A 12,900-nucleotide genomic window follows, 5' to 3' on the forward strand; every position below is an offset into this window, starting at 1 on the left:
CTGTACTACTTACATGAGCAAGAAAATGAGGTATACAGCTCCTTAAATGTAATAATTTGTTTTCAGCATGAGAAACCTCAAGCTTAATACTTGATTGTAGCCTGAAAGAGGCCAAAAGACTTAAACTGAATAAGGTAAGGACTGTATCATTTGTCAAAGTCCCTCATTATAACAACTTTAAAAATGCAGCATAAAGGAGTGTGTTTTGATTCAATAGTGTAAAGCCAGAAAGACCATTAGATCATTTAGTCTGCCCTGTTGTATATCACAAGCTATTCAGCTTCACTCACTTATATGTGTACTGAGCCCAATGACTTATCTTTGACTAAAGGGCTGTCTTGTTTTGAAGACATCATGTGAGAGTCCACTATTCTACTTGGCAGTTTATTTAAATGTTTAATTAACTTTCCAATTAAAAGTGTGGACTTTATTTCTAATTTGATTTTGTCCAGTGTCAGTTTTTTCATTATTTCACAGCATAAAAAATGTGAATTACTATATAGAATAAAGTGTATTTTAAGACCGATATAGCAAATTGGTGCTGTTCCCCTTTATGTAATATACTGTACATCATATAAATTACCTCATGTTATGGATTCCTGACCCTTTATGAATGTTTTACGATGGATTGGCTATCCAATAAGTTTATAGTGTTTTAAGAGTACTTTGCCTCACATTCATATATTGATTTTAATATATATCCACATTTATCTGAAGTAATTGACTATTTTCCATTAATAATTATATTCACTTTTCACGATGGAAGAAAACAGTTCCTATAATAAGACACATAAAGATCGTTACAATAGCCTCTACAGTTACAAAGGAAAATCATTATTAAAAAAAGACTAAAACTCAAGTAATGTTACCTCTGTGTAAAAAAAGACGCACCTGCCCAATGGAAAGTGTTAAAAGCAAAAGGAAAACGAGGGAAAATTTGGTCAATGTCCTAAATATATGAACAATTCATAAAAGATTATAAAATTTATTCTAACTAGTTGCGTATTTAGTTATCAAAATATTACTGATTAATATATCTCTATTACACTTACTCTTCCCTATTCTGCCGAAAAGTACTATGGAATCTTTAAAGTTTGCACATGACAGATGAGGTCTTGAACCAAAGTTTTTGAAACAGTGTGTCTGACTCTAACCCGCCACCTGTTGATCAGTATGTACTTACGTGTGTACATAGGTATGCACATAATACGTAGCTTTAGGCAAATGTTGTTTGAATATTGGTCTTAGTTTTTTGGAGTCTCATAAAAAGATTCACATACAGAAAACAGCATGGACATTACAATCATATCTACATTAGAAGCATAAAATGCTGAATTGATCATGCCAGAATTTTATCTTGTGAATTATATGCAACTCCAATCCAGCATTCTATATTCTGCAAAGTACTTAAGCATCTTCTTCAGTGGCTTGCTGAACTGAGACTTGAATTCATAACTGGGGGCTTAATGTACTTCGTACTTGCCCCAGTACTTTAGAGATCTACACGGGTACTTAGCTCATTGGTGTTCAGTCAGACTTCTAGTATGTTTAATGTTAGGCACACAGGTAAATCCCTCCAGAAGTGAAGCCTTAGATAGCCTCATCTTACCTGTTAACAAAGCACCAAATGTTTCCTTGAAAAGGAAAACAAAACAGATTTTTTAAAACCCAGAACTCACCCCATGCTACCATGAAAACCCATGATTTTTTGTTGTTGTTTTCTCCTTTACCATAACTAATGAGTTTTTTAGTCATCCATCATTTGAGTATCCATCAATCTTGCAGTCTATCCATCATTCTTTTACTGAAATCCCAAATGGCATATTGTACTAGAGTACGTATATAAAAAGACTTTAACAAATTGATCTTTTCTCTACAAAGTATTTTTATACTTCTATGTTAGAATTGCATGAAACAAGTTTTAAAAAATCTCGTTCAATTGTGATATCACTACTGTTGAATGAAACAATTTTACCTCATTTTGGTTTCTTACACTTCAATACAGGTTAACTAATTTATGCTAAACTTCCATTGTATTTAGTTTTATTAATTCTGATACTAACACCTTAGACATAGTAGCCAAACAATATGTTGAGGCATTCTACAAACATTATTGAGAATGTAAATCTATTAATGGGGAAAGATGATTAAATAATAACTCAGAAATTAATATTTTACTGATTTCCTCTCCAAATTTTGCCTGCAGTTTCTAGTCACCCTGCAAATTAGTAATTTTCTGAGACACCCATATTTGCCCCAGAATCTTACTTGCCATTTAAAAGAAAATAAGTTTCTAACTTGAGCATCTATGAACACAACTTTAAAAATGTAAACCAAGTGTAAATGTATGCAGTGATGTCTGCCTAGATCCTTCAACAATCTGAAACAAGAGCTGCAAGAGTGTGAAACCTGATGATGGTAATTTAGAGATAAATTATTATTTTCCCCTTTCATTGTGTAGGGAAGCCCTAGTGGCTTAGACAGATTTTCAAGAATTTTATGTTTTCCCATCCTTCCTTTTTCTTAAGTGCACCACATTTCCATGTGAAGGCAAATTGAAAGAAATATGGTGTATTATTCAACACTGTTTTCTATGGGTCCAATCCTTCTTCCATTAAAGTCAATGGGACCTTTTCCAATTCCTTCAATGAAAACAGGATTGAGTCTGAAAAATAGAAGACACTCCCTTCTGTCTTGAGCTGTATGTGCTCCCTTTTGAGTTCTCTGTTCCTGTTCAGTTAAGACCTAAACATAGAACTTCTCCCTAGCAGCACAGAGTAATCAATTTCTAGTAGGCTGACTTAGCCCCATTATTTGTTTCAGTGTTAGATATTTAATATATTTATAAAAGGGAGCTACACTGAGCACTGGATAGTCCACTGTTTTTCCTAGAATGAATGCCAGAATGAAACTTTCCTCTGAACAGTGAATATTCTGATGTTCCATTAGGGCCCGATTCAAAGCCCACTGAAGTCACTGGAAGCTCTTCATTGACTTAATGGGCTTTGGATCAGGCCCTAAGTAATCACTTAAATGTATGTACTAATGGACATTAATAAGTCCAAAAGCTATAGGGACCCATCATAAATATCTTTTATGAAGCTGATGAATTCCTTTTTCCCAGAACAGTATGTCTGAGAAACTAGAAAGCTTAGAACTAGAGACAGTATTTATTTATTCTTTTAGGACTTGGTTCTGCACCTATTAAAATTAATGTGACAAGCATAATAGGCAGAATTATGTGCTGTCAAATAAGGTTAGTAGATATTCTCATCGTCTGCTACAACCCTTGTGTGTATCCTCGTGTCCAGCATCCACATGAGGTAAAGCACAGTCATTACAACCTTTCATGTTCATAAATTTATGCATTTGCTTAAGTGTTTGCACAGTTGGGACCTAACTAGGTATGTGAACCATATCATCTTTGCACATATCTTAAAAACAGGGGAAAAAAAATTTACCTTCCTCAACCCCTCTCAAGTATGCTTGGCTGGATGTGGTTAGACCTTCAGTTTTATGCACTGTGATTAGATAGGCTCAGACAAATGGTGAGATTGCTCAGACCTCGAGAGCTGGAAACAATTCAGATTCTGTAACAAGATGTCTCAGTCCCATCTCATTTAGAAACCAGGCCTGGCAAGATCAACATATAACTTGTGTGGGCTAAATGGGGAGGGTAACAGATGATAATATACATGAGCCTCTTAGACCTCCTTAGATCCCTTCGCACCCCAATTTTCTATGATTCTATGACCTTTTAGCAGCTCTAAAGAATTGTCCCTTGACTTTTGGCAACTATGCATGGATCCTAGTGTAAGTAACTGAGCTAAACTTCTACTTGTAAATGAAGCCAGCCTAAATAAGCCTACTTCTGTTTTATATGAGTCAATTAAATTGTAGAGGAAAAAATGCTGCTGCTCACAATCCCTAAAATCCTAAGGCCAGTTCTATACATTGTGGTGTGATTACAATGGATGAAGACTGCCAAGCATAAGGAACAGGAGAAGGTGCTGCTTCTGGTTCTGAAATCTGCTCCATCAAAACTGCCCTAAAACAGCCCGTTAGTAGGCTGGATATCAAATAGGGGAAACGCAAAAAGGCCAAAGTCAGTGGATAAGAAAAATGCATTAATAAAGCATTGGATATAAAAACAGTTAGCCTTCCTATTAGATATAAAAAAATAACCTTCCTATTAGCATGCAAGGCGATGGCTGGTTTATGCGTTACTTAAGACTTCATAAACCATGTTGCAGAAGTAATTTCATTCCTATACTGCTTTTTGAGCTACCTTTTGATGTAAGAGGAGCTGAATATAAAAAGAAAAGGTATCAGAGAAAAAGGAATTTGCAATCAGGACATAAATGATATCATCTTGGTTCAGAAGTAAATACGTATATGACAGGCTCCCACCCTACTCACCATGGCGCAGGTATCTACTTGGCTGGTCTACAGGTGAACCAGCCAGCACCATGCAGCTGGAAGGAGCTCCACCAGTTGGTCTCGGGCCCAAAGGCTCCAGGCTTAAAGGAAGCCCAGAAGCAGAAATGGAGAAAGAACATGTGGGAGCATCAGCAGTGGAACTGGACAGCGTCCCTGCAGCTGAATGGGACCCTGCACATCTTCGGCAGTTTACTGTGGCCTAATATTGTCACACATGTAGATGGGGATGCTTTACTCTGCAGCTAGTTAATCTACTCTGCACTTAAGTGCACATATAGATGCAGCCAGCTGGTCCAATAAAAGATATCGCCCTAAGAAATCTTTGCCTCTAGAAAAATCCACCAAGAATGGATTAAAGGTAAACAAGGAAGGTAGCTTTTGCAAATTTGGAAAAATAAAGCAAATACATGTGTGGGTTTTTGGCTAGATCAATTTCTAGAAAACAAATACCTAAGGGGAAAACAATGCAATGAGAAATCTAGAGGAATAAAACAGCAAGAAAGGGTTTTTTTTACTAGTGTGACCTGGATCTGCTAGACAGCCAGCAAAGGATAGCTAGGAATTCTGCCTAGTTAGCCCAGGTATAAGTGTAACTACTGTGTGGATGCAGTCATTAATGAATGCTGTAGCACTGACAGCTATCATATAGCTAGCAACTGTTAGTGTTTTAGGATGTTTCCTTCTAGTACGTTTATAACTGCTACTGGCCTTTGGATTTAATACAGGAATTTAACTGACTTACTGATGTGGTCACTCAAATTCCAACATCCATATAAAGCAGGGGTGGGCAATTATTTCAGCTGGAGGACTGAATAATTTTGGACTTAATAATTTTGTTGAGCTGTAGAGAACCACGAGGGTAGCCCTGCCCCTTGACATGTGTCCCACCCCCTGGTCACCATCTTGAGACTGGAAGTCCTGCCCCAACCCCTGATCTTTGACACCAGAAGTCCCTTCCCCTGACCTTTGCCACCAGAAATCCCTTCCCCTCTCCTGAGCATACTCCTTTGGATGGGAGGAGGGTTGTCATTTTGGAACTAGAAAAAAGCCAAATCATATACTAAAAATCAAATATCTAGTATAACATTTTAATTTTATTTCAAAAAATATTTTGTCCTGATTTATGTGTATTTGCATAGCATATATAGAGGTGGATTGCATAATAACTCAAAACAAAGTCTTACTCTTGTATATTGTGTGGAGACGATGTGCGGGTGTGTGGGGGAGCGTGTGCGGTGTGCTTGTGGGGTGTGGTGAAGTGTAGGGAGTAGGGGTCTAGACCAGCATGCCCAGAGGGGCAGCGCATGTAAGTCCTGATGCTGCGACATCCATGGAGGACCCAGATACGTGCTTTGTTGCCAGCAGAAAGCTGGTTGCTCCCCCTAGGGCTCAGTTCCCCAGAAAAAAACAGAAGCCCTGATCACTGACAGGGAGCCGAGCAAATGCCACTTTGATTTCTGCAGCTGGCAGGCTAAGAACTGAGACCCAACCCCACTCTCAGGCACCTGTAATAACCCTCATAGTACTACATAAGTCAGGTGGTGCTGGGAGAGGGGGGCCTAGTGGGCACTGTGAGCGTCCACCAAGGCAGGAATGCAGCATGGAGCCCCCTTTGTGCTATATGTCCCAGACAAGCATCTGCAGACCCAGAGCACCCCAACAGGGGATTGATGGAACTGCAAGCTTTGTGTAGGCATGGTGGGGCACACCTTGCAGCGTTACTGTACCTGGCCAGGCAGAACCTGGACCAGAAAGCCAGCCAAGCAAGGGGCAGCACTAGTCTAAAAGTGTGTGAGAGAAGGGTGTGCTGAATGGCAAGAAACCTACATGTTTAAGAAAAATGCTCAGCATGGGGGCATCACTGCTGACCACACAATCTGAGCTATTTAAGTTGAACTTTTCATTACATTGTAATTTTCAAGGGATACAGGACCACAGACACACCCCCTTCAGCTGTCATTGTCACCGGACCTTGGCATAGGAGGAGAGGGCCCCATCCCCATATCTGAGCATCATCCAGGTCAATCCTAAATGCCTGAGCAGAAAGGGGTGGGGTGTAGGAAAAGAGGAGCCCCACAGAAGATATGCCAGCAGTCACCCTGGGTTCTACAGGAACCACTGAGCACCACCCCTGGAGGTAAAATCCAGTGTAACAACAAGTCATGGCAGGAAAATAGACCCAGGTATGACATGGCCCAGGAGGCAGGCATGTTCATTGGTTGGTATGATGGTCATGAGTCTGTCACAACATAGAAAACCTCTGTCCAAATCTTTTTTTTCCCCCTGGAACAGAGTAGTTCAGTCATTCATACAAAAGTTTCACCTAAATGTCTAGCATCTAGTTGAAAATAGAGCACTATTGCCTCTCCTTTTCCAACAGGGTTTCTATGTACAGGAACCCCAGGGGAACTGTAACATAGCTTTCAATAAGATGTGGTCTTCGTGTTCAAATAAGAAAGGTGTAATATATAGAATTGTATGAATGTTTCTTATGAGTATGGGTCTTGGCCAAAGTGTACCCATATCTTTTAATTTAGGACAGAAGCCTTTACTGAAGACAGCATGAGCAGATCACTAACGACCTTCCCTTGTATTAAGATACAATATCAGAGCCTGAATTACTAAAGGATTTCTAACATGTTAATTGCCATTGGCTTGAAGTACCAAGGTTATAGTAATACCTTTTATGTAAAGAACATATAAAATATTATATGAAATACTAACCCACTACATCTCACAACATCTCCCATGAGGTAGCTATTATTGTTTACATTTTAAGGATGGAAGAACTGAGGTAAAAGGAAGTTAAATTATTTTAAAAGTGTTTTTCCACATATTTGAGTCAAAGCCATTTTCCTTTCCTGAGAGCCATAGGAGAAAAATTCAGGGGAGAGAGGATAAGGTTGGAAATATCTGTTATATCTCATCTCTGCTGCTCCCCAAAGGAGTCAATGAAAAATGCATGGCTTTGACACATAACCAAAACAATTCTTTCAGTTTAATTTGAGTTTTGCACAAATTAAATTTAAAGGTAAATTCAGCTAGAGCTACACAGATTTTATTCTGTCTAGAAAACTGAAAGCAAAGTTTAGAAGGCACAAATCCAGGCAATCTGAAACTTAAGCAGTATGCTGAACCCTCCACCAACCAAAACCTGGTGAGTTTAGCACAGATCTAATAATAGAGTTGTCCAGCTGGCTTTTAAATATTTAATTATTTTGTTTTTATGGAGTTATGTTTCAAGTGTTCAGCATCCTAAATTTTTCAGTGTTAAATCTGGTGATACCACAGGAATAAAATTAACATTAACATATGTATATAGGGTAGGCATTGAACAAAAACCAAAGCTTTTTAAATGCATTTTATATCTATAACTCCATAGTTTAAAAAATTACACAAAAATATTCCAAGCATATGAAATGATATGTGCTGTATATATATTGTAGCTGAGTCAGAATAAGTTGCTTAATGAGGAATCTGGCATTGACTATGAACCACTGAAACCTCCTTTCCTGACACTATCAAAACTAATGGTGATGAAGTGAAGCCTGAGGCAGCAGAAGCTTCAGCAAAGCTTGACAGATTGATAGGCAGGAAATACAATGGCTGGGCAGGAAAAGTGTGAGTATTGCAAGATGTTCTATTTTACTGCATGCCTGCACTCTACGACACCTCTGAGTTTCCAGATACATAAATTAGGTATCCCAGTCCAAATGCAGGAAACTGATAGCAACAGATAAAAATCAACAAAGCCAACTAATATTGACTTGAACCTTTCTTGAAATTATGAGGGTGTAAAAAAGCAATGCCATGTCCCAATGAGTGAGTGTGGAAAGAGCCTATTTAGAGACTCTTGCCAAATTCATACAGGTGATTATGATTTGTGTATTCTGCTCTGCCTCTATGCCATCACAGTGTTATGTAGGTAAGGAGAAGAAATGAATAAAAAATAATAAACTTGGATTCACTATACAAATTTCAAATGGAAAACTTTATATTTAAGTTTAATATATCAGTTGGTATGCACAATAGTTGTATTTATTATCTTCAGTATTTTCAATTCAATACCTTACAGAAAAAGGTACAATCTTGTACATTTATTATGCACTTGCAAGCCTGTATGTGGTAGATTAATATCTCAGACATTTGAAATTCTTCCTGGCTTAGAACATTCAAATGGTCAGTTTAGAACATAAAAAACAACAACTCCATTATTCATGAAAAGGGTAACAAATATATTTTGGAAATTCTTTTGGCAAAAAGTAGACTAATACGTGTGTGTGTGTTTTGAGATAAATCCTTTAAATATACTGAAGCAGAAACGTTTCTTGATCTTACTATGCAATCATCTTTCAGGCTTGATTGAGTCTTGAGGGAGACAAAGCTCCCACTGAAACTTATAGATCTGATTCCTTTTTCACACTGATATTAATTGGCTCTATATTGCAATGATGTCTGTGAAAAATTAGTTTATAAAGTGGTGTAGTTAAACTATTTTCAGCGAAGAAATATTGTTCTTATTCTTAATGTTAGTGCTGAATAAGAGCAGTGGAAAATACTGTCCTCACTCATGGGAGTTTACAATCTAAGGCCCTTAGATTGGTATGTTGCACCAATTCTAGAGTCTAGACTTAGAAATGGTGGTAACCAGCTATGGAAGGGTCTCCAAGCTGTAGGGGCATCATCTGGTATAGGGCCAGCCAGCATTCATGACTCATTTCCATGTCCCCGCCTCTAGCATAGGAACTATGAGCAAGAGAACTGGGCACCCCTAAACCTTGCTTCTCCTCAGCTAATATATCAGCTGTAACACTCTTTACTGCTCTAAATTATTCCAGGTGTCATTGCATTCTCTTCCCAGTAATGTTGTGCATTATTACTCAGATGTAGTCTAGCTTTTGGGCTAAGAGCTGTAGTTCACATTAATTCAGTTTCTTGTCTCCAATCAGTAGCAGAAATGTATTGTAGAATTAGGAATCATAAATATTTAAAATAGTATCAACAAGCTGCAGAACAATCTTAAATAAGTCACATCATGCTAGTTTGCTGAATCTCTTCCTCCTAGTCTTTACTTAGTGTGATTACTATCTAAAGCAGGGACTGATTCTGCTCTCAACCTAATTTTACACTGGCATAACCTCAGTGGAATCACTCCAGCTTTACACCACAGCAAAGTAAAGCATAATAAGGATGTGAGACTCTAAGGTCTTATGAAGTAAGAACTACCTTTATTGTGTTAGGGAAGTACTATGTACATCAACAGTGAAATATTGGAATATTAATATTTGTTGGACTCTTTACCTGATCAGCCAGATTCTAATTGCAGAAGCCCATTGGCCAGGTTCACTTTTTTCTCAGTTACACTATGAATACAGGAAATGAAATCAAAGGAGGTGCAGTGTGTATTAACATATGGAACTCATTGCCAAAAGGTTTTGTGGAAGCTGTCAATTCAGCCAGATTAAAAAAGGGATTGGATAAATTATTGGAGAAAAGGGGGATCAGTAGCTAGTAAGCATGTGAGTCAGGGAACCTCAGAAATACAACTTTCTAGACCTTAAATGCTGGAGGCTGCCAGTGAGAGAGGAACAGTGGAAAAAACCTTGGTCATACCCAGTTCCATGAACAAGTGGTGCCTCCCACAGGTGGAAGAGCATGATGATGGCGAGCAGCAAGCAGGGAAGACCCGCAGCCGCTGCCTGCACTGTTGGCAGCAACAAGTGGTGAGCGGAGATCACTTGCAGCTGCCACCAGTGGTGTCAGTAGTGGGGCGAAGGGTGGCGGGCGGTGAGCAGGAACCGTCTGCAGCCATCTGTACTGTCAGTGGTGGCAAGTGGCGAGCAGGGACCTTTGCATCATCAGAAAGGGATGTGCAGCAACTGCCTGCAGAAGCCAGCAGCGGCTTTGGCAGTGACCAATCTCAGAGGGCATGTGCCCCCCTGTGCCTCCCTATGCACCACCTATTCCCAGTTCACCCTCCCTTTCCGTATTCATTTTGCACCACTGTGGGACAAGATACTGGGCAAGATGGGCCTAAGGTCTGACTCAGTAAATGGCAGTTCTTATGTTCTTACTAGCAAATTGCCCATCAAGAATGACTGAGTGGGGGGTACAGGCAGGGACAGAGGCCTGTGTCTGCCCTCCCTGCCCCCAGCCCTGCCACTTCAGGACTGGGCCCACTCCCCCCACTCTTCCCACCACCACTTGCGGGCTGGGGCTGGGGGTGCTCCTCCCATCCTGCTTTGGGTCCAGGGTCTCACCTTCCTGCTCTATCCTTTCCATCACCATCACCTTCAGGGAGCAGGGCTGGGGTGGGGGGGCATGGCCAGCAGCACTGGCCTAGCCCCTCCACTCCATCCCCCCCGGCTGCTGCCGCCTTTCCAGAACACTGTTGGAGCACGCTGATTGGTTGTTTCAGACAGCCAATCAGGGTGTGAATAAAGCATTACAGACAGACAGACAGACTAAGGCTTTTATAATATTAGACTGTTCAGGTACTATGGAAAGAGGTATGGAAAGAGGCATAGAAAAGAGTAGAGGAAGTTGTTACTGAGAGAAAAGCAGATTAAAAATATGCTGGAACATTCTTGCACTGTCTAGTACAGGCTTTGAAAGTGTGTGTTTGGGGGGGGGGGGGTAATGTTCTCCTGAGGAACTTTAGCCCAGCATCTATAGGGTGACAACTATAGCTGTCCTTGGTTTATAAGAACAGCCAGCCAGGCTTGATCCATCTAGCCTGATACTCTGCCTCCTGCAAGGATGCCTAATGCTTTAGGTAATAGGTCCTCTTATTCCCAGATTGTATTGGGCCAACTGGGAATGCAGTTACCAGAGGAGAATTCTTCTTCATTCAGTCAGATGTCAGTTTCTACTAAGATAAGTGAGAAGATGATTATACCATAAGTGCAAATCTCATTAGTGGTTATAAAACTTTTCAGCCCCTTTTAACAGTGTTCTTAAGTCTTTGACTAGATGGACTTCTGAAATGGAATATGGTGCAAACTGACACAGCTGTGTGCAGAAGTAATGGTTTTGTTTGATTTTAATGTACTGCCACTTAGTTTAATTAAATGCTCCATTTATCTCAGTAATAACAGGACAGGATAAACAGAAGTATCCTAATAATTTTTCAACGAGTCTTTATAAATCTTGTTAAATCTCCCTGGGCACATCTACGTGTGCACTTTAATGCATATTAGCTTATTTTAATGCACATTAAGGTATCACCAAAAAGCGTGCTTTTGCTAATGCACATTAAAATAGGCTAATGTGCCTCACAATGGAGGTACTAAATTTAATGCACATTAGTAAAAGCATATTAATGAATGTGTAGATGTGCCCACCTGCATCCTGGTTAATAGGGCTTTGGGGGGACTGCCCATCTAGCAGCTCCCTACCATATTATGGGGAAGGCAACTTTGTCTAAGTTTTAATGTTAAATATGAGCCACACAAGTGCATATTACTAAGTGGTCCAGAGAGCTATGACTTCATGAGTAGTTGCTATTCTGCTCATTGCTACACCAGAAAAAGCATCACCTACAAGCTAAATCATCCCTTCAGACTTATTAACAATGTGGGAGGCTTTGAAAAAACATTACCTTCCAAAAGCAGTATATGGCCTCTACAAACAGGTTCACAAAAGCATGTTTGGTACCTCTTGACCTTAAAGGAGACTTGACTCCAGGCAATTCTATTGAAGCTAGAGCAGTGGTTCTCAGCCTATTTGCCATAGTGGGCAAAGGTGTTACACACCCACACAACTTACTGGGCACAGCCGTGGGTTGAGAACCACTGGTGTAGAGTCTTGTTCCTCCACTCAGTCAGACTGAGCACCAAATTTGGGGTCAGGGAAGAATTTTACACCAGAGCCAGATTGGTGTGGAATAGGGAGGAAAGGGGGGAGGCAGGGGTTGCCTTCCCCTGTAGCAGGGGTTGTGGCCTTCTACTCAGGATCTCTTGAGCACAGTATTTCATAGAAGCAGGATGCTGGGTACGGTGGTTTCCCACTGTTACCTGTGGCAGGTTAGGGGCTTAGGTCTGTGTTGTGTCAGGGTTGAGGGTGGGATTATGTAGTAACTACGGACTGCATAGGATGATCCTGCCTCAGGCAGGGGGTTGGACTAGAGCTCAGTCCGCACGTCCCTGCTCGGTGACTGTGATTAGCAGTGGTGTAAGCTGGGGCCGCATGTGGACCAGGGCTACCTCGCTTCGGGCTCGGGCTCGGGCTCCCGTCCCATGCGAGGCAGGGTCGGGCCGGCTCCCTGCCTTGCGGGGGAAAGGGAGCGCTCAGCAGCGAGGGAGGGCGGCGCGGGGGGCGGCGACGGCGCAGCTCTCCCTCCCGATGGAAGATGCGCCCGATCGATTCCTCCCGCCAGCTGCTCGGGCCAGGGTGAGGGAGCGGGAGCGGCCCCGCGCTTAAAGATGCCCGGGCGGCTGCGGGGGGCTGTGCCCGGCGGCG

The sequence above is a fragment of the Crocodylus porosus genome, unplaced genomic scaffold (assembly GCF_001723895.1).
Source record: "Crocodylus porosus isolate Cpor-Errol unplaced genomic scaffold, CroPor_comp1, whole genome shotgun sequence".
Taxonomy (NCBI): domain Eukaryota; kingdom Metazoa; phylum Chordata; order Crocodylia; family Crocodylidae; genus Crocodylus; species Crocodylus porosus.